Genomic DNA, 24,243 nt, shown 5'->3' with positions numbered 1-24,243 from the left:
ACAGACTCTACTAGCATCATTTTTTCATCTTCCCTGAAAAGGGATAGCAGAAGTTGAAGGGCTAGTAATTAGCCACACTCTATAACATTTTAAAAATAATAGCACAACATTGTCATGGCCTGTTTGTATATAGTGTATATTATATAAACTAGAAAAAAGACAGGAAAAAAAAAATGACCAATGAAACTTTCACATAATGAATGGTACAGTACTTATCTAAGAACTAGAAGCTGTCTCCAATGATATAGTTGACTAGCATGCATTATGGGATTTTGCAATCAGTGCTGGTACCAGATATGGTAAGGGAAGTATGCAGTACTGTGCAAGCATTTCACAAGGTAGCAATTATTATGTAAAATGAAGGAATGCACAAGGTTAGTCAATGTTTTTACCTTTGACACTTCCAGCATATCAGTCGAGCAGGGCAGTACTCCCAAGGTGGATGGAAAGCTGATGACAGGGAGAGCTGGAGCTCCCGTTTCATCAGCCCTCAGGACTAGTTCCTGACCATCCCCCTTTCCTGAGCGTTTTCAGTGTCTCAGTAACATAGAGAGTAGGCCAGCATGCTCTCCAATACAAGTTTCTCTAACTATGAACGCCAAACTACATGCACAGTACACACTACACTTCCTTTTCCAAAATTCAACAACAATTTATGGCTTCCCATCACACAGCCTCAGAGTCCCCGGCGGGGGGGGGCGAGGGACCATAAATGCCCCCGCTTTCCGATCTTCTCCCAGTGACGACTCGAGCTGCCTGGAACCACTGTCTGATTCCTTCTTCATTTCTGCAACATTCGCGGCCTTTCCTCTAATTTTCGCTCCGTTGAGCACCACCTCTCCTCCTCTAAACCTCACATTCCTAACTGAGACTCAGCTGTCTGAGGCAACTGACAGCAAACCCTTTTCTGTATCCTCCTACTTTCTCTATACTCATTTCAAAGCCAAAGGTGGCTGTTGTGTATATATAGGCAACTATTTATCTTGCTCTTGTGTTCCTGAACTCGATTCTTCTGAATTCTCTACACTCTGGCTTCGACTTTCCTGTCATTCTCTGACTAAATATATCTCCACTGTTTACTTATCCCCTAATTCTAATGACTATCAAAAATTCTTCGACTATCGTCTACGATGGAACACATTCTATCCATTTCTCCTTTCTCTGAAATCTCCATTCTAGGAGATTTCATTGTTCACCACCACTTTTGGCTCTCTGCTCCTTTCAATTATCCACCTGGTGAACAAGCCTATATCTTTTCTATCCTTAATGACCTAGAGCAACTTGTACATCACCCTACCCGTATCCCTGACCGCCTTGGAGAGAGCTCCAACATACTTGGCCTCTTCCTTACAACTAGTCTTTCGGCTTACACTGTTAATCATTTCTCTCCGTTGGGCTCCTACGATCACAGTCTTATTACCTTAACCTGTCCTATTGCTCCAGTATGGTCTGTAGACCCTCCAAAGAAACGTCGTCTGCGGCACTTTGGAGTTGCAGATTGGGTGGCCCTCAGGCAGTACTTCTTTGATTATCCCTGGAATGATTATTACTTCCATGGCTGGGAACCATCTGAGTGTGCCTTGTACAGTGAGCAACAATAGTCGTGTCGCAGTTTTGTCCGAAGATTAAATGTAACTCGTGAAACATTATGCACCTTCCGTATGACAGACGGCGGAATGCACCAGATGTTTAGCCCGTCAGCTTATGTTTTCATCAAATTTCACGACACGACTATTGTCGCCGCACGGCAAGCTGCGGCAACAACTACAGCAATACGGAGGACAACGACGGTACTGACGACGCTGATGACGAACACCAGACATTCGATGAGAGCGCACACGCGGCTGCGGCTGACTCACCCACCATCGGACCACCCAGCATCCAACCACAACCACCCATACCACAACCACGTCATTCACAACAATCAGTAAGGGATAAAGGATATCGAAAAACGTTACGTGACAAATATCGTTACCTGCGGCACCTTGAAAAGATGGAAGAAGCCGCAGATCAGTGAATGATGAAGAATGAAAAATGAAAAGTGAATGAACAGTGAATAATAATAAGAGGGAGTGCCGAGGCACACAGTACTCTCACAGCCCTGTACTGTATACACTTAATTAGATTTGACGGAGAGCTAGATACGACCTAATGGATACCTTAATGGATACAGAGATAAGAGAAGAGTGAGTCAAAACTAAAGGATAGTAATGTCTAGTGTGAATTAACGTTGTACAATGGACACTGTTTCAAAATGTTGCGGATCAGACCCGACTAAGAACGCTGAGAGAAGTGAACGAAGGATATGTAGAGTGCACGCCTACTTCCGACCGCTGTACTTTTCCTGAGGGAGAAGCAGAAGGTTGGGAGTCAGTAGAAGCAGAGAGGGCAAAGAGTCGAGAAGAACCTGGGGGAAGATCTTAGCGAGAAGGCCGCCTGAGTATCCTACCACGACGACAGAGACTGGCGATGTCTTGGTACACTACGGTATCAGTGAGTAGATATTCTTGTTAGAGAACATAGAAGAAAGTGGAACTGAGAAAAGAAAGAGAAAAGAAAAGAGAAGAAAGTGAAATATACTGTGAAAAATATTAAGAGTATACTGTAGACTCGTGGTAGGGTATAACAGGACGGGCCAGATAGTTTGTATAATTGTTAAATTAACTTATTTGCTCAATGGTGAAAGAAACAAAGATTATATAGAAGTTAAGTGTCTTTATGGAGATGTATTGAGTTAGGGTACATGACTGTGTTAAAGAGTGATGTTAATTTTGCAGAAATATATTGAAATAACTTAAGGTGAAGTGATACGAGAATAAAATGTTACAGAGATTAATGTTCTAGTAGTAATAATGCAAAGGAAAGATGATGGTGTGCTAGAGTATTGTTCTTAGTATTACCCTATGTGTAAGAGAATATTACCTTTAGTATTATCTTGTGTTTGACCATGGTAGTCTTGGTTTTATTTTAGTAAGAGAGAGTATTATCTTCAGTGACGAGTGATAATATTCGTGAACTGTTACTTGTTTAATGGAACTTAGTTGTATTGTTGATTACCATTGTAAGGTGGCATGATTTAATAGTTTTATTGTAGATCAAAAGTAGTTGCATAACTTGGAGTTCATAGAGTGGACCAAATCAGTTGATTGCTTTGACTTAGTGTATAATTTGTACATAATTTGTAGCTAAACAAAAAAGAGAAAATTAGTTTGAGTAACCCTAGAATCCCTTCCTCTTAATAAGGAACGAGACGCTCCCACGTAACGCCGGCCTTAAATGGACTTGTGTTTACTTGATGTGTTGTTATGTCGGGTTTCCCACTTGGACTTAACCAGCGCTACCAAAATGAAACTTAATTAAATCTGATTAACTTAATTGGACTTAATGTAACTGAACTTAGTCTTCTATAGGAGAAGAATAGATAAAGAGTAAAGCAAACAAGTGGGGCACGACATACTGGTGACAGCTGTGGTGGGATTCTAAGGTGAAAAAACTTGTTATTAAGATTTGTTATGAATATTGGTCCCCTAAGCCCTCCACGTTCTCCATCCCCAGTGTCTCGTGGTTTAATACAGAGTCCTGAAGAGTGGTTTAGATTGCGTAGGTGCGCATCAGAGGAAGAGTTACATCAGTATCTTGCGAATCTTCGTACACCCCGGTGTGACTCCGCGTTTTCTGATCATTTATTAGATTATTTTGGGGGAGTTAGAGAAGATAACATGAGCAGACCACACTCTCCAGTAGGAGGTGCGGCCGCTGCCGCCCCTGCTCATGCGGACCCTTTGCAGAATCTTGCTGATAAATTGAGTCAGACTTTAACTGGCAATGCTGTAAATAATTACGCTAAGATAACGGGTCTTCCTTATTTTTGTGGTGGAGAGGTGATATCACCGGATTTCCCTCAGTATAGATGCATCACAAGCGCGAGACGTTGGTTACAAACTATAGATGATATGACAGTTGGACCACTTTGGACTGATGAAGGTCGATTAGAGCTAGCTAAAACACATAGCATAGATGCTGCCTATTCACATCTTCTCAATACGATTAAGAAAGTCGGTGCGGATTGGAGAGCTGTGAAAGCTGAATTTTTAAGAATTTATCCTGCTGATGCACGAGCCAGTACACTTTTAAGTGAACTGGGATCTGCTGTTCGCTCTCCTGGAGAGACGTTTCACCAATTCTTTGTGCGCCTTGAGACTTTGAGTACTCAAGCGAACGAGTTAGAGCCAGGTCATGATGATGTTGTTGATAAAGTAGCTGCAGGTGCATTACTTAAGAGTGTACCGCCGGAGGTGCAAGACATGTTGAGCGATGCGGAGCGTGACGACCCTTATAGGATCTTGGCAGCCATGCTAAGATATGCAGAGACGCACCCCAAGTTAAAGTTGTTAGAGAGGACAGAGAGAAACAAATCAAATATAAATGTAGTGACGACAGAAAAGCCGAAACCTCGCACTGGCCTCAAAAGTGGTGGAGCTCAAGGAATAAGAGGAGGTGGGCCTCCACCTATTACTTGCTATTCATGCAAAAGACAGGACACATTGCTAAGAATTGCCCCATGGCTGAGTGCTATTACTGCCACGGTAAAGGCCATATTGCTCGAGAATGCAACTGGAGGTTTGGCCCTACTTCTAGTCAGACAGGCGCTACTAGTAATCAGCCAGGAAGATGTTATAACTGCAATAAACCTGGTCATCAGGCACGTCATTGTTGGGCAGGCAGAAGGAGAGCGCAAGAATGGGAGAGAGAAGATAATAGAGGAAGAGGGAGAAGTGATCCATGGGGACAGGCGTCAGGTGAAAGACAGTCAGGTGCAGTACCTTGGACTCAGAAAAAAACGCCGATCCAATTCCGATCGCCTCACTCGTGGGCTACGAGAAACTAGTTGCAATGATGGTGAATGTGAAAGGCCTGGATGAAAGTGTCTTAGCCTTGATTGACACAGGAGCTGCTAGGTCGTTGATTACGAGAGAAGTATATCAACAGTTAAAAAGAAGCGTTGAGCAAGATGACTGGGAATCAGAGGAAACGGTTAAATTATTTAACGTAAGTGGAGATGAGATATTGACTGATGGAGCTATAAAAGTTGAACTTCAAATTGGAAATAAGTGGTATGCTCATACTTTTATTATAGTAGGAAACTTAGGCTTACCAGCACCCATGTTGCTTGGGATGGATTTTATGCTCAGCACTAGGATGGAGTTGCTAACGAATCCCCTAACCTTGTATATAGAGGGTGAATCTGTGAATATTGTCCCTCTAGAGTATAAGGGAGCGGCACCAGTGAACAGTGAGTCAGAAGCAGACGTAGAAGTAGCAAAAGCTGTGATACCGACGAGTACGGAGCTAGGTCCTTGGACTTGCGGTACCGTCATTTTAGAGGTAAGAATGCGGTCAAGCGAAGCGGCTATCTTTGAACCTCAGGAAGGAAACATGTTGGCATCTACATTGTGTCCAGGATTAGTGTTATTACAGGAGAAAGCTGGGATCCCAGAGAGAGAACGAGAACGAGAACGAGAACCAGAACGAGAATCAGAACGAGAACGAGAACGAGAACGAGAAGAGTTAGAGGAGGTAGAGAAGGCACGAGAGAAATCGCGATTTCATTTTAAAGTGAGGTTCGTCAATCCTAGTCCGGACAGGATCGAACTCAAGAGAGGTACATGTCTGGGTCATATAAGGCCGTGTAGTAGAGTATTATGGGATACAAATGAGAATAAACAGAAAGGCCTAGGAGAAATTGTATCAGGAGTCATGATGAAAGAGACTAGAATGACCGAGAGAGCACGAACGAAGAAACTGTTTGCCTTAGTTGATAGTATGTTTTCCCCACATTTGATGAGTAAGGAGAATGAAGCTCTGAGAGTACTGATAATGAAGTATCCGACAGTGTTCGCATTGGAGGATGAACCTTTGAATGTAACCCCTTACTACTATCATGAAATAATAACTGTGACCCCGGAAGTAGCTTATAGAAAACCTTATCCTATACCGGTAAAGTATCATGAAGAGGTCAAGGAAAGCTTGAAAACTATGTTGGAGCAAGGAGTTATACGACCCTCCCGAAGTCCTTACAACGCACCCCTGGTGCCTATAGCTAAGAAAGAGGGCGGATTGAGATTATGTTTGGATTTTAGAAAGCTGAATGCTAATATCAGAGAGGATCGATTCCCTCTACCTAACATTCAGAACATCTTAGCACAGCTGGGAAAAAGTCGTTACTTCAGCTGTTTGGACCTCCGTCAGGGGTACCATCAGATACCATTAACAGAGGATTGTAAGGAAAAGACAGCCTTTTCCTCTCCTGAAGGTCACTGGGAGTACAATGTGCTTCCCTTTGGACTTAAGGAAGCGCCAGCTGCGTTTCAGAGAGTGATTAACCATGTGTTAATTGGGCTTACGGGCTCCATCACACATGTGTACCTGGATGACATAATAATTCAGGGCGAGACTTGGGAGGAACATTTAAAAAATTTAGATATAGTACTGGGAAGATTGAGTGATGTAAATCTTTCTCTAAGATTGTCCAAGTGTCATTTTTTAAATCAGAAGTGGACTATTTGGGACATGTTGTTAGTGCCACAGGCATAAAACCACAACCCCAAAAGGTGAATGCTATTCGTGATATAGCCACTCCCAAAACTGTCTGTGAATTGCAGTCCTTCCTCGGAATGACTAATTACTACCGACGGTATATTCAGGGTTACGCTGAGAAGGCTGGACCACTCATTAAATTGACAGGTGGTAGAAAGAATAAAAAGAGAGATAACACCCCGATACAATGGAGTGTTGAAGCAGAGACTGCGTTTCAAACACTGAAACAAGAGTTGCTTGAAGGAGTAACTTTGCAGTTTCCAGACTTCACAAGGAAATTTGTGCTGACTACAGACGCTTCTTCTTCTGCTATAGGAGGAGTATTACAGCAGGAAGACGACGCAGGTCATTTACGGCCTATCACTTATTTTAGCCGACGGTTAAACTCTGCTGAGGTGAAGTATAGCACTATAGAGAGAGAAGCTTTGGCTATAGTATATGGTCTCCAGGTAAATAGGAGCTTAATATTGGGTTACGAGGTAGAGCTTCGTGTGGATCATAGACCCCTGGTCTGGCTGCTGAACACAACTAGCCCTAGTGGACGGATTGCTAGGTGGCAACTTTTGGTTGCCGAGTATAACATTAAGATAACTTATATACCAGGCAAAGATAATGTTGTAGCAGATGCCTTATCTAGACTTCGAGGCCAAGTGTTGTCGGAGGACAGAGTTCTCGCAGTTACGGGTACAAAACCAAAGGTGGGGGAAAGAACCAAAGATGATGATGATGATAGCGAGTGCGAAAAAGAAGATTATCAAATATCCAGAATTGATGAAGATAGAGAGAGAGACATAATAAGATGGAGAGAGTTGGTAGTGAGACCCAGACAGGATGCGCATCCATTGTATAAAAGAATCCATTGTATAAAAGAATGAAGGAACAATATCTCCAGTGTATACGAGATGGAGAAGTAGAAGTGACTAGAGAAGAAATTAAAGATGAACGCAGAGCTCTAGGAGTTAGTACTAGTGAGTTCATAGTTGAAGATGGATTACTCTATCATTATGATACCAATGAGTATGATGAGAGTCTAAAACAAGTTGTAACTCCTGATGAATGCAAACAGAGTGCTCTAGAGATAGCTCATAAATTACCTACTGTAGGTCATGGAGGAATCAAAGTAACTTTAGAAAGACTAAAACGATTTAGTTGGTGGCCACGGATGAGTAGAGATGTTGAGAGTTATTGCAAGGCGTGCCTTACTTGCAACCGCTTCAAGCCGTCGGGGGACGCCCCGGCGCCGTTGCAGCGATACCCTAGGGTAGGAGTACCCTTTGAGAGAATTCATATGGACTTGATCGGCCCCATAAATCCAAGTGAAGAGGGATATAAATATATTATGACAGTAATAGATGTGATGACACGATATTTGATAGCCGTCCCGCTTCGCACGAAAACTGCTGATGAGGTTGCCAGAGCGTTCGTGAAAAATGTCGTGTGTGTTCATGGAGCACCACGCTGGATGGTTACAGACCAAGGAACAGAGTTCGTCAATGCCACTCTTAAAGGGATAGCTGAGTTGCTAAAGACGAAAAAGACAACAACAACAGCGTATCACCCGTCTGCCAATGGGGTGATTGAAAGAGCCAATGCCACAGTAATGAAATACCTAAGGAGTTTAGTAGAGGATAATCCACAAATATGGGATTCAATGTTGTGCTTTGCCACATGGGCATACAACACAGCATATCACAGAGTGTTGAAGGAATCCCCATTCTACCTCATGTTCCTCAGGGACCCTGGTGTCCCGTATGATGTCGTAAAACAGGAACCGATCTGTTATGATCTGGATGACTATAAAAATGAAATGACCATTAAGGCTAATCGTACCTTTAGGAGATGTTTAAGGTACATTGAAGAAAGTCAGGAGGCCATGGAGAAGCAACAGACATCGAGAGCAAAAGTAAAAGAGATTCGTACAGGAGATAGGGTTTATGTACGAAAGATTCCCAAGCCAGGAGAGCCTAAGAAACTTCAACCCTTATATGATGGACCTTTTAGAGTAAAAGGGAAAATTAGTGATGTGATAGTAAAACTGGTTGACATAAACACGGGGAGAGTCATGAAAGTCCACACAGACAGAGTCAGGCTAGCCCATGAAAATAATTTAGACGAGACAATGAATGGTAATGTACGGAGAGCATATCCCATTCATGAGGGCACTCTGCCCCCAGAGGAAGTGCAGGATTATGAATTGAGAGATATTTTAGACGTAGAAAGAGCGGAAGAAGGAAATGCCTCACAATTGCAGGGAACAGAGGAAAATACTCAAAGTGTGCAGAGCTCGCACGAAGAGCAAGAAGAAGGTGCAGTGGCTGATTTTGATAATACCGAAGGAGGAAGACAAACCTATAGTTTAAGATCTAAAGGACAGGCGACAGAATTACCTAATATTATGGATAAGCCTATAGAGTATCTAAAATAAAGTTGAACTTTTTTACAGGTCCTACTGACCGTGATCATCAGTGGACTTGGAAGTCAAGCATGGGAAGACCTACCAGTGAGAGCGGGACTTGCCTTCACCGCACAGCGTCAGGCCCACTTTACAGGAAATTCTTTTATTATACCGTATGTTATTGATATGGATGAGTTTTATCAGCCCCTGATGCGTGCTCGTAAACTAGCTGCCGATGTTGCATGGTCAATAGACCATATGGATGATTCATCAGTTATTGTTAACGTTTTACGAGAGACATTAACATCTTTTGATTTGGAATTTGCTAAACTGTTTCACTCTCTCAATGATTATTTGTCTTCATTATTAAATGATGCCACTAGCCCGTCGGGATCTCGCAGTAAGCGAGGAGCCTTTAATATATTGGGAACCATTTCTAACGCTTTGTTTGGTACAGCAACACAAGAGCAGATAGATCTTATACACCACCAGTTAGATAATATAGAATCTTTCACAGAGGAGGAAAGAGTAGAGCTTAATTTACATTCTGAGATACTAAATGCCACAGTAAGAGACATGCGTGCCATGCAGAAAGCTATACAGCGATTAGAGAAGGCTGCTAATGTCTCTAACTATTTAGTTAGACAGGTTAGCTTACTGACACTAAAAAATGAAGAGGGGATAAGGATAACAGAGGCTATGAATGATCTGTCCCTTGCTTTAATAGACATACAAAATGATCATTTCGGTTTAAAGTTAGGTCTAGAGAAAATGTTGGCAGGAAAATTTTCATCATTCCTAGTTCCCAATTCGGTACTTTTATCACTTCTGAGAGAAGCTTCTTTGTTAAAACCTGGCCTGTTATATCCCGCACGTTTAGAATTTTTAGCTGTTTATCAGGATGCTATAACTGTAGTTCCACGAAGATCCTCTAGTTCTCAAACAATGAACTTCTACTTATTGGTCCCTCTGAGAGGTGACCCTGATGACATTTTTGATGTGTATCAGATAACGTCTCTACCTTTCAGAGTCCCAGACACACCATACTTTGTTCGTCATGATAGAGTTGCTCAATATTTGGCGATCAGCCAAACCAGAAGGCATTATGTAACACTAGAGTCATTTGACTTGTGTAGAGAGCATGGTCAATTATTAATATGTCCGCCTATAAGACCAATATATGATACCTCTGTTCTAACGTGTGAAACTGCATTGTTTTTGAATAAGCCTGAGGCTAGTAAGTTATGCTCAAAGGTTGTGTTGAAGAGTTTTAACCCAGTTTTCATCAGATATAAAACTGGTTGGGCTTTTTCTACGCCCTACCCAATTCACTTCACTCTCACATGCCCTAATAAAGTAGAGTCTCAGTCAGAGCATGTAGCTCAAAATACAGGCTTACTTGCCCTAGGTGAAGGATGTAGTGCTCATAGCAGTGCCTTGGTTTTGCCTGCTTATGCCACAGTTATTCGAGAGCAAGAATTAAAGATCACCCCCATAGCGATTCCCATTAATGTATCTCTGACGCCCTTAGAAAAATCAGCATTACTGAATCTATCATTTCAAAGTACAGCAGATGATGTCGAGCTGGGTGACTCACTTCCACTGCAGACCCTTATCCACCGTATGAAGGTCATTCAACCCCTGCGTCACCACCTGAGTGCTGCTACACCTTGGACGACTTATGTGCTTGTAGTTGGTGTGGTTATCCTGGTCCTTGTGGTGATAGCTTTCCTATGCTATCGCTTCTGCCGAGCCACCTGCCCACGACCAGTTCTTCAACGAGCGGAATCATGGGCCTTCGAGGAGTTTCGTCGTCAGGAGATGTCACGAGGACGTGACATTCTTGGCATCGGAGAATGTCGCCGCACGGCAAGCTGCGGCAACAACTACAGCAATACGGAGGACAACGACGGTACTGACGACGCTGATGACGAACACCAGACATTCGATGAGAGCGCACACGCGGCTGCGGCTGACTCACCCACCATCGGACCACCCAGCATCCAACCACAACCACCCATACCACAACCACGTCATTCACAACAATCAGTAAGGGATAAAGGATATCGAAAAACGTTACGTGACAAATATCGTTACCTGCGGCACCTTGAAAAGATGGAAGAAGCCGCAGATCAGTGAATGATGAAGAATGAAAAATGAAAAGTGAATGAACAGTGAATAATAATAAGAGGGAGTGCCGAGGCACACAGTACTCTCACAGCCCTGTACTGTATACACTTAATTAGATTTGACGGAGAGCTAGATACGACCTAATGGATACCTTAATGGATACAGAGATAAGAGAAGAGTGAGTCAAAACTAAAGGATAGTAATGTCTAGTGTGAATTAACGTTGTACAATGGACACTGTTTCAAAATGTTGCGGATCAGACCCGACTAAGAACGCTGAGAGAAGTGAACGAAGGATATGTAGAGTGCACGCCTACTTCCGACCGCTGTACTTTTCCTGAGGGAGAAGCAGAAGGTTGGGAGTCAGTAGAAGCAGAGAGGGCAAAGAGTCGAGAAGAACCTGGGGGAAGATCTTAGCGAGAAGGCCGCCTGAGTATCCTACCACGACGACAGAGACTGGCGATGTCTTGGTACACTACGGTATCAGTGAGTAGATATTCTTGTTAGAGAACATAGAAGAAAGTGGAACTGAGAAAAGAAAGAGAAAAGAAAAGAGAAGAAAGTGAAATATACTGTGAAAAATATTAAGAGTATACTGTAGACTCGTGGTAGGGTATAACAGGACGGGCCAGATAGTTTGTATAATTGTTAAATTAACTTATTTGCTCAATGGTGAAAGAAACAAAGATTATATAGAAGTTAAGTGTCTTTATGGAGATGTATTGAGTTAGGGTACATGACTGTGTTAAAGAGTGATGTTAATTTTGCAGAAATATATTGAAATAACTTAAGGTGAAGTGATACGAGAATAAAATGTTACAGAGATTAATGTTCTAGTAGTAATAATGCAAAGGAAAGATGATGGTGTGCTAGAGTATTGTTCTTAGTATTACCCTATGTGTAAGAGAATATTACCTTTAGTATTATCTTGTGTTTGACCATGGTAGTCTTGGTTTTATTTTAGTAAGAGAGAGTATTATCTTCAGTGACGAGTGATAATATTCGTGAACTGTTACTTGTTTAATGGAACTTAGTTGTATTGTTGATTACCATTGTAAGGTGGCATGATTTAATAGTTTTATTGTAGATCAAAAGTAGTTGCATAACTTGGAGTTCATAGAGTGGACCAAATCAGTTGATTGCTTTGACTTAGTGTATAATTTGTACATAATTTGTAGATAAACAAAAAAGAGAAAATTAGTTTGAGTAACCCTAGAATCCCTTCCTCTTAATAAGGAACGAGACGCTCCCACGTAACGCCGGCCTTAAATGGACTTGTGTTTACTTGATGTGTTGTTATGTCGGGTTTCCCACTTGGACTTAACCAGCGCTACCAAAATGAAACTTAATTAAATCTGATTAACTTAATTGGACTTAATGTAACTGAACTTAGTCTTCTATAGGAGAAGAATAGATAAAGAGTAAAGCAAACAAGTGGGGCACGACACTATTGGCGCTCACTGTACATTACGGATCCTTGAACATGCTTGGGGTTTCATTCACTCGGGACTTATCTTGGAAAGATCATATTTCATCTCTTGTAAAATCTGCTTCCAAGAGATTAGATGTGCTAAGCAGACTCTGTTCCTTGTTTAATCCCTTCACAATTGTTGACTCTATACATGGGTTTTATCTGCCCCTGTCTAGAGTACATTTCTCATGAGTGGGGAGGCTCCTCACTAGAAGCTCTTCTCAGTAGGGTGGGGTCAAAGGGTTTTCGTTTCATTAACTCTCCTCCTTTTATTGGCTCCCTTCAACCTCTTTCTCTTCGCTGCACTGTTGCTTCTTTATCTCTTTTCTATCGCTACATCAATGGTCACTGCTCCTCTGAACTGTCTGCTTACATTCCTCCACCTTTACCAAGGGTGCATGGCACCCGTCTAGCAGCAAATTCTCATCCCTTTTCTGTCTAACTCTCTAATGCAAGAGTTAACCGTTACTCCCAGTCCTTTATTAATGCAACAGGTCAACTCTGGAACTGTCTCCCTCTGTCTGTATTTCCAGTCTTTCAAACGCAGTGTGTCCAGGCATCTCGAAATGATCGAATCATGAATTTGTCTCTCTCTTGTATTTTGTTTTTCTCTTGGAAGGAACAGTTATCTCGGGCCCGTAGCCTTTGGTTCTTTCTTCCTAGCATAAAAAGAAAATACACTGTATATGACTCAACAACACACCTCATCGTTGGTCTTCAGTTAAGTAGTCATCCAGGCTTTCAGTGTATTTCTTGTGGTACTGAGTAAAGTTTTTCCTCTTACCCCTCCCAAACTTCATCAATTCAGGAAGGAAAGGCAGCAGCCTGAGAAAGGAATTTGAAGGTTTGATGATGCCAGCTTGCTAGGCCTGTCTTTCAAGCTGAGAAGGACATATGATATGAAAATATTTAAAGCATAAGAATGCAACTTATCAATCACCACAATAAAAACAGTGACTCATGGATACCATATTGCTCTACAGTAATAATTTATATCTTTGATATCAAAGTATGGTGTAATACTGAATGCTGTGAATACAAATATTTTAAACTGTTTTCTGTAGAGTCTGTGCTTATGGCTGTCAGTGACTTCCTCTGGATATGCAGTAAATGAAGGAGATTGATACTCAACTTCAAAGGCATGAGCTTTCTCTACATACTTTTTAGAGAACATTCTCATACATAGACATCACTGTCCTTCAACTCTTATGATGTGTTTGACCTGAACAAAATACTGTAAGGTACATGGCATCTTCTATACAGTCCATGATACGAGTATAACAAACATTTGGGTTGATTTCATACATCTGACCATTGTTTCTCAATTTCTTAACTGTGTTAATTTGGATGTCCCTGAACTGCAACTTTTAAAGCTTCAGGTAGGTTATCAATATTAGCTGCCTAATTTAACTGCTGATATAGGCCCTTTAACTTAAGGAAGAAATCTTTTTGATAGTAATGCATGAGCAAGTTTCATTTGGTGCCTTTCAGTTAAGGTATGAGTGATGTTTATATACGCTAGTTTTTCGTGTTTTTATTTAGTCTTTTGAAATACTGGTGTTTAGCTTCAAAAGGCTTGCACAAAAATTTCTTAAAAGACCAAAATTTCTAATCAGTGATGATGCATGGAAAAGAATTTGATGCTTTGGAATTAGATTTTCAGCTCCAAAAGTGTCTTTAATCTTTAAAAGATAGGACTCACTGACACCTGAGAGATATGGCATCATGTCTTTTTTAATCACTGGACTAAGCATGATATCCATGCACTCCCTCAAAACTAGGTAAACATCCCATGCGCAGAGTTACCTTCTTTGGATACGTCAACTGTCTGGGATAGAATTAGAAAAAGTTCAAGCTTTTGTGCAACACCACCCACAGTTTTACAATTTGAACTAAAAAAGTTACCAGGAAAAAAATGAGTTTGTCATGTGTGGGTAGCCTGGCCTAAAAAAGAGCTAAATTCATATCCTCTAATGATAGTAAGTTATTCTTTCTTAGCTCTTTAAGCACAAGTTGGGACAGTGACAGGAGTAATCCCTTCTAGGCGGTCATGCATGATGTCTAAGAGGAATGAATCTGGAACTTGGGAATAGATGAGTTCAGGAAATGTGCAATTGTATTTTATACTTATATGATAGCATCTTCTGGATCTTCTTCAATGAGGCTGGTTTAGTTGCATACACAGCACCTAGGAGATGACACGGACAGACTTTCTCTAAACTGGGAATATGGTAGTCAACTGTGCAAAATCTGCATATGCAGACTGAGTAGAAAGGGATTTGAAAGCCTCCAACAGCATGGGAGGACAAATTGTCTCCTATTATGAAGTTAAGAAGTCACTGCATGATGGTATTGTGATCCCTACCCTGACGTATGGAAGCGAGGCGTGGACCTTGCAAGAGGGGAACAAGTCAAGAGTGAGAGCAGTGGAAATGAGTTACTTGAGAGGAGCATGTGGAGTGACATGGAGGGACAGGTTGACGAATGAAGAAGTGAAGGAACGTTGTGGGGTAGATGTGGATGTGGTTGAAAAGATTAGGAGAAATACACTGAGGTGGTTTGGACATGTGGAGAGGATGGAGAATGAAAGACTGACTAAGAGGGTGTATGTAGGTGAGGTGGAGGGAGGGAGAGGGAGGGGTAGACCGAGGATGAGGTGGAGGGATGGAGTTGAGAGGTATATGAGGGAGGGGGGGTGAGTTGGGGGGAGGGGAGTCAAATGGTGGGTGACAGAGTGACTTGGAGGCGTTTTGTCTGCGGCCACCCTTTGCGGGATTAGGGCGTCGGGCTATAGATAGATAGATAGATAGTTTCTGTTGCTCTCCATTAACTTCAAAATCAATACCATAGTTTAATTTCTTCAAGTCTTCTGTTGGAGGAGTGACCACATTCTGATTAATGGGATCAAACTGCTTCAAAACCTGATGTCTTATGAGTAAGCACAATAATACTGTGTCATCTGTGTACCCGTACTTTTTGCGCAAATTGTCGATTGTGGAGTGCACACCCGTCAACTTGAATTTCCCACGTTTTGGACCAACAGGGTTGCAAACTTCAGATTCATCTACATATAACTGCAGATGAAGAGATATGTCTGAGAAGACATCAGTTGTCTTATGGCATTCACCATTACAGGTATCAAAGTACGTCAAGATGATGTACTTCATATTGGCACTTTTGTATTTGTTGATAAGCATCAGGTCTTCATACAGCTTTCATTAGCAAATCAAGTATGAGAAATTACCAATATGCCGGAAATCGAACCAGGGACACTCAGGTGAGAGCCAGGCAGCATACCACTACACTACGACCAGGTAAAAGTTAACTCACGTTGTCACAATCTTGTAACCAACGTCCCTCCGCCCCCACTGTGGGCCTGAAAAGGGTGAGTTAACCCCCTGGCACTCGGGCAAGTAGATGCTTTTAATCTATCCCAAGCACTTACGGCAAGTCAGACTTGCCGTAAGTGCTTGGGATAGATTAAGAGCATCTACTTGCCCGAGTGCCAGGGGGTTAACTCACCCTTTTCAGGCCCACAGTGGGGGCGGAGGGACGTTGGTTACAAAATTGTGACAACGTGAGTTAACTTTTACCTGGTCGTAGTGTAGTGGTATGCTGCCTGGCTCTCACCTGAGAGTCTCGGGTTCGATTCTCGGCATATTGGTAATTTCTCAGATGATTTTTCCTGTGTAAAATATAGGTTTCTCTCTTCAGCAAATCAAGTATTGGAATATAGTGACACTGTGAAGGCACTTTTGTATTTACTGATAATCAGGCCTTAATACAACTTTCTTTAGCAAATCAAGTATTGGAATGTAGTGATACTGTGAAGATTCGTCATGATCAGCCAATAAATATGGGCAAGCAGCTATGTATGGAAAATTTGAGGCTGTATAATTCTTTAGTTTTAAATTCTGAATTCAGTTTCACTATTTCTTGGTCAAACAATGTTTTCCAATCTTTGAGAGGGATTGAAATTATTTGTGAATCTCCAGCATTAATTTCTAACAATCCCTTCTCAATCAAGGTCTTTTAGAAACTGGATGTGTAATTAAGAAGAAAGAGTAGCTCTAAGAAGAAAGAGTAACTCTGTCTGAATGAATATGATTCTCTTTAATACAGAGAAAGTAAGAGGCAAAATGTTTTCTGAACTCCTCTTGCATTTGTTCGTTAGTCACACTGTCACCAGTTTTTAACTGTGTTGGTGATTCATTATCTACAAGAATACTACTAAACCTTTGTTCCTGGGGTTCATCTGAGTGAGGTACTGGTAGAAGTAATGCTTCAGTGAGTGGTGGTGGGTCAAGGAATAATTTTGATGAGTGAATACTGGCATCATGCTGACGAAGGTTTGAAACTTTTTAAAAAGTTTAGTTACAGTTTGGAAGGTGATATGAAACAGTGAAATTATTCTAATATTCATGAAAAATTTCCAAGTGACAGCAATAAGATGTGAATGTGTACTTACAGTAGGTACTCAGCAAAGTGGACAACAAAGAGCTTAAACTGCAGACATTTGTCTAACCAAGTCATCAGCAAAAAAGAAAACAGCTGAGTTACGGTAGTGATGCTGTACTCACCTTTAAAGACTTCAATGTGGTTTTCAAAGCCAATACCTGCAAGCCATCCAGCTACCTCTGAAATATCCCAACGTACTGGTACCGATACGCCTTTACGATACACGTGTAATTTAACCAAGAATCAGTATCATACTTCAGTTAGACAAACTGTCTACAACTGCATGGGTTGGTGAAAACTTGGTGGGGAATAGGACACAAGGTGCAGTTTTGTTGGACTCGGAAAAGACATATGAGGGGGCAAAGGCAACTGTTCATGGTATTGATGGAGACCTGAATGAGATGTTTGGTATAAATTTAAATTCCGACATAATAGAAAAGGGTGTGGGAAGGCTCAGACAAACTGTTATCTAGCCATGGGCACAACAGCAACAAGCTAACATGAGATGGGACATCAACTAACCACATCATAGCACACCGTCTGTTGTGTTGTACTCCAGTGCGTCTTTATAATTTGTCAATACCATTCATTTTAAATCATTGTCAAAAGATTTCGTTCACCCCTGACTTCACTTCCTTGCCCTTCCTTCAAATCGCATTATCCTTTCTCAAATATCTCTCCACTCCATCCCTCCATTTGTCACTGGTCTCCCTCTCCTCCTCTCTCCATCTACCTTACATACCCATTTAGTCAGACTTTTTTAACTTTTTTCCTCGTTCTCCACATAACTGCTAGTAAAATGAAATATAGCACTTATGTATGATTTTTTTTTTCATCACCACTACTACCTCGTGCAAAAAAAAGAAAAAGAAAAAGGGAATAAACTAAAGGAGCAAAAATACAATATTCACAATACTAGAACCAGCACTAATATAACAGCTTTATTTATCTATCAGTCTATTGCCAGACGCCTTAATCTTGTAAGGGGTGGCGACAAACAAATCGTCTCCATGTCGCCCTATCGCCCGCCATTTCGAGCCCCTCCTCCCAGCTCACACCCCATCTCTCATATATCTCTCCACTCCAACCATTCATCTCATTCTCTGTCTCCCCCTCCCTCTCCTTCCCGCCACCTCACTCACGTACACTCTCTTCGTTAGCCTCTCGCATTCCAGCCTCTGCACATGACCAGAGCACCTCAGGGTATCTCTCCTAACGCTTTCTGTCACATTCACATCCACATCACAATGCTCCTTCACTTCCTCATTTGTCAGTCTCTCCATTTAACTCCACATGCTTCTCTCAAATAATTTATTTCCACTGCTCTCACACTAGACTTGTGTCGCTCCAACAAGGTCCAAGCTTCGCTTCCATACGCTAGGGGAGATGGTATCACAGTACAGTACTGCAGTGACTTTTTTACTTCCATGTTCACTTTCCAATTTTTTACCACTGCTTTCAAAGTGCTAGCAACCTTCTTTCCTCCCTTATTGTAACCCTTCAAGCATTTCATCCTCTCATTTTCCAGTCTTACTCATCACAATACCCAAGTACTTTAATGTACTCCCATGCTCCATCTCATCATCTAACTTTATTATACATTCATTGACCTCATTTCACTCGAAGACCAACACTTCACTCTTCTCCACATTCAATTTTAGATTCCGTTTCTAAATTCTCTCTCAGGCTTATTCACCAAGCCTTGCAGTTCCCATTCCTCTTCACTTAACAATACAGTATCATCTGCAAACAACAGAACAAGAAGTTTTCAAACGCTGCCCTTTCTCATCAGAGTCGCTTCAACATTCACTGCCCTACCCTGTATCTCTTATAAACCCATCAATATACAGATTGAACAACCATGGAGACCCGACACTTACCTGTTTCAACCCAACATTCAGATAAAAATAACTCACTCAGTTCACCATCCGAACGCGCTGCAGCCTTAACACCCTCATACATACTTATCACGGCGCTCAACTGCATCCCATTTACCCCATATGTTCTTAATATTTTCCACATTCCTTGTCTATCCACCCTGTCATATGCTTTCTCAGAATCACTAAAGGCCGCATACAACTTCTTTCCCTTCTCTAGACACTTTTCCACGAAAAATCTTAGGATGATCTGATGTACACATCCTTTTCTCTTCCTAAAGCCTCCCTGTTCTGCTACAACTAAATTCTCTGTTATTTCCCTAACTCGATCAATAAGTATCCTTCCATATACTTTTCCTATTACACTAAGAAGATAAATGCTCCTATGATTACCACACACTTCTATTTCCCCTTTTCCTTTGTACTGGGAAATAATTATACCTAACTTCCAATTCTCCGGCACTCTACCTTCCTCCCAAGTACATCTGCACATATTCCATATCCATTCTACTACTATCTCTCCCCAGTGCTTCAGCATTGCACCACACACTCCATCAATTCCTGAGGCTTACCCCATTTTAACTTTCTTCATTGTTTCCACTACTTCCATCCTATTGATCTCTTCCTCCCTTCTCATCTCCTTCCATCTTCCAGCCATTCCCCAGCAAATTTATAGAGAACAAAAGTGTCACAGATTTCACATACAGATAAAAATAACAATAATAATAAAAAATACAGATCACCAATGAGGGAAGGAGAATATAAAAATATCGAACGCCAAAAGGGAGTCAGGAAATTGTTGGGAAAGAAATATAGTAAGGTTTCTCAAAGTGTTAGTTTGTTTCTTTCTCTCTCTCTCTCTCTCTCTCTCTCTCTCTCTCTCTCTCTCTCTCTCTCTCTCTCTCTCTCTCTTTCAAGCGCGAGGGTGGTACGTGTGCGGGACCACCACGTAACCACCCAGGTAGGTGAGGGGAAAAACATTTCACACACATAACACATATACACACACAATTCCCTCAAATGCACATCAGTTGTTTACCTATATCAGTCAAGTTCGGGGCCAACCTTATGAATAATGTGGATGGTTAGTTACACCTATTGATAACAGATGATAATTATTAACAGTCTTAATACCTTTACCTGGAGAAATTTGCTCTACAGTAAGCCAAATATAGCCATCTCTTAGGTGCTGAAATAATTTAAAATATCCGTCACTGAACTGATGATATTGTATGGCATTCCTTCTTCTGTTGTTATAGATCGTCTGTGCTTCGGAAGGCAAAACACTAGGGATATATTCACCTTGTTTCACTCGACATCGTTGAACTGACTGTCAATGGATGGGGTATGCAAAGTGTTCTCTAAGTAAACTGTCTTCTTCTTTGTCTTTTGCTTTGCCCTCTGTTGACTCCTCCTCCTCCCTCTCCTTCTCCTGTTTTCTTCTTCTTCTTCTTCTCCTTCTTTACCTCCTCTTGGCTCCGCCTCGTGTTGTTCTAAATCTAGCCGTTCATTAATGTTGTTTAGCCTTTTGCAACACTGGGCTTCCCTGCAACATAGGTCTCTCTGCAACAATTTCCCAAAACCAGACTCACGCACAAAGTCATTTTCAAATGGCTGTTAAGTTTCCTCTCTGCGTCAGTTACTGTTGCTCTCTGTGGTTGGATATTGAAGTGTTTAGCCAGACTTTCTCCTTGGTTACTTTATTTTATCAAGGAGGCCATTACGAGGAATTATAAAGAAGAGTTTAACAGAACGTTGTGATTATCATTATAAATATGAGATCTCTTTCTGAACTAAATAAAGACATCTGAAAATGGCAGGAATAAAGTAATAAAGCAGTTATCTTTAATGAGAGGATTAATGCAGATTTTTCGACCTCTTTAATACGAGGTATTTTAAACAGTCAATAAAACAATCTGGTGGTCGACGAATATAACCAAAGCATAAGTCGTCAAACTGAAAGGGTTAGGATGGCTTGAAATTCTTCTTCATTTACCAGTATCATCTGCAAAAGTCTCTCTCTCTCACACACACACACACACACACACACACACACACACACATCAATTAGAGAATTATCCTTTACAATGATGTACTGAGAATCAGTCAGACCAACATAACATATTCGGGAACAACTGAGCCAATACGCTATTAACTTTGTACCGTAGGGAAGAGAAATCATAAAGTCACTGCCAAACGACTCCCTGAAGCAGAATAAAATACCCTTCGTTCTTTGGAAAAGAAAATCTTGAAAATCTTACTAAAATCATTAATGTGGAATGTATGCTTACCAGTCATTTAAAAAAAATAGTTATGTTTGAGCTGAATAAATTTTCCAAATCGTAGTAATTAGTATATAGTAATAATTATGTAAAACATTAAAAACAATTTCCTTTTTTTTCTTCCGTTGAGCTCACGGTGTTCAATGATGCAGCAAGGACTTTTAAAAAAAGCTCATAAAAAAATAAAGTTTATATTGGGCAGGAAGGAGAGGAAAATATTTATAGGGACCCTTCCTTATATTTTGACCTTTTCTACATCATGTGTTAAACTACCGTTCAAGGTGAAGGATCAAGTGGATGGGTTATACATTTCTCCAGACACTGACCTTCCTCATTACACCAACCTGCATCAAACAATTACTCTGCTATCATAGTATCTGCAGCGACTGCAAACCATATTCTGCATGGCTAAAGAAGCTCTCTAACATGTTTTCCTCAGCGACTGGTTTTTCGTACTTCACCTTGCTGCTTCTTGTATATTGTCCATGGCTTACTGACATCAACACGGAAGACAAAACACACAAGGAATTAATAATGAGATGCCTGCAGAAATCGATGAGAATACGACCCTGTATTATGTGATGCGTATGAGGGACGCTGAATGCTGCATCACCACCACCACCACCACTATCATCACCACCATCATCATCATCACCACCATCACCTTCTGACACTCAATATTTGTCCCTACTCTGTAAATCCCTTTTAAATAATGACTTTTCTTGTAGTCTGGCGGTGGTACCGCCAGACTGTTTTTTTCCTTCCAAGACAGGAGGGTCAGCAAAAAGGAGCCAGTATGTGTTGCCGCCGTTCTCAGTGGCTTGTCGTCACCAGCGGGATAAGGAAGGTAATACAGTGTGAGAGGCAGTCAGTCATAATTATGGGATGCAGCACACACTAAGGCCAGCATTCTTGTAGGGTGAGAAAGCTTACTAACACCTCTTCCTTAACGATTAACCTGCCCTGTCCCGACTGATTTTCCACCACTACTCCCCCCAGTCTCGACCAATTTTGGAAAAAAAATTTTTGGCTCAAACCTCCACTGTTGGTGAGAAACATCGAAAATTCACAGAGAAATCGCTAACCTGAGGTTTAAAATATTTAAGAGAGGTAGTAGTACCCCGTACCTTACTGGATTTTCTATCAGGCTCGCTCCAATGAAAACGAGTTCTATGGGAGGGTAACTATTCCACACCACTCGTAAACGGTATTTATTTGTTTGGTACGAATTTATATGTAGTACGAGAGCATATTTGTTTTCACATAGTAATATAGGCAATATAGACATTGTTTCACTCACCAAACACATCAACATACCTGACCTTTTTTGGCAACATTACCTGATCATCATTTCTGACTGTTTCTTCCTCTAATGCTAAGTAAATACATTGTCATCGATTGGGAAATCACTCTGGCCTTGAATTTTGTACCGTGGCACGACATGTCTTTACTGGCCAGGTCACTGGTAACAGGTGAATTGCCGAGACAATTGCACGCGGGGAGGGGGAGGTCGTGCGGGGTAAGGCATTGTACCTGCCTGGCATCTTGTAGAGGAAGGTGTCTCGTGTATACGTACCAAAAATCATGCGCGAAAATTGAAAATTATGCAAATTAGGGACCTTGCAATTGATGTGCATTTATATATGTCAATGGGACTGACAGTGACAAAACGTGTGGACGTAATTATATACTGTACATCAACGGGATGCGGCGGGTTAATTTTGCACGTTACACCTTTGCAAGTCTGTTGTATCACACTTATGATTTCATATTATTAACCTACATTGCATAACTAAAATGAAAGCAATGATAAAAATGACATACAGAAAAACAAATTGGTTAGGAAAAGGTACTTGAAAGCTTCCAAAACCAACGAGAATTCTGAGCTAAATACAACAATGCAGAATATTGTAGTGCACCAGATGGCCTGCCATGGCAAGTGTACCTACTGGCCCCACACGCATTAGTGGTATGTCAAATAGTCAGCAGCAGTGACTGTACTGTAAACATTTGACTTGACTCACTAGACTGTGAGGAGGTTGCTATAAGTAAATAAATGAATACATAAACTATCTATCTATCTATTGCCAGACGCCTCAATCCCGTTTGGGGTGGCCACAAACAAATCGCCTCCAAGTCGCCCTGTCCACCGCCATTTCACTGCCCTGCTCCCAACTCACACACCCCTCTCTCATATACCTCTCCACCCCATCCCTCCATCTCATCCTCGGCCTCCCCCTCCCTCTTCCCCCCTCCACCTCACTCACATACACTCTCTTCGTCAGTCTTTCACCCTCCATCCTCTCCACATGGCCAAACCACCTCAGTGTGTTCCTCATAATGCTTCCTATCACATCCACATCAACACCACAACGCTTCTTTATATCCTCATTCGTCAGCCTGTCTCTCCACGTGACTCCACAGGCTCCTCTTAAATAACTCATTTCCACTGCTCTCACTCTTGACTTGTGTCCTTCCAACAATGTCCAAGCTTCACTTCCGTACATTAGAGTTGGTATCACAATACTGTCATGTAGTAACTTTTTCACTTCCATGCTCACTTCCCTGTTTCTTATCACTGCTTTCAAGGAACCAGCAACCTTTCTTCCCTGCTGTACCCTTTCAAGCACTTCACCCTCCAAACCTCCATCCTTACTCATCACACTACCCAAATACTTAAATGTACTCACATTTTCCAATTCCTCACCATCCAACCTCGCTGTACATTCACTAACTTCACCTCTCTCAAAGACCAACACTTTACTCTTCCCTACATTCACCTTTAGGTTCCGTTTCTTACACACTCTCCCAAACTCATCCACCAAGCCTTGCAGCTCCCCTTCGTCTTCACTCAACAACACAGTATCATCTGCAAACAACAGTACAGGGAGTTTCCAAACACTATCCTCTCTCACCAGGGCCACTCCAACATCCACTACCCTACCTTGTACCTCTTTTATTACCCCATCCATGTACAGATTGAACAACCATGGAGACATGACACATCCCTGTTTCAACCCACCTTTCAAAGAGA

Source organism: Coenobita brevimanus, chromosome 81 (genome assembly GCF_032717465.1).
Source record: "Coenobita brevimanus isolate Jiangsu-jjx chromosome 81, ASM3271746v2, whole genome shotgun sequence".
In the NCBI taxonomy this organism is placed as follows: Eukaryota; Metazoa; Arthropoda; class Malacostraca; order Decapoda; family Coenobitidae; genus Coenobita; species Coenobita brevimanus.
This window is presented reverse-complemented; position numbering follows the sequence as displayed.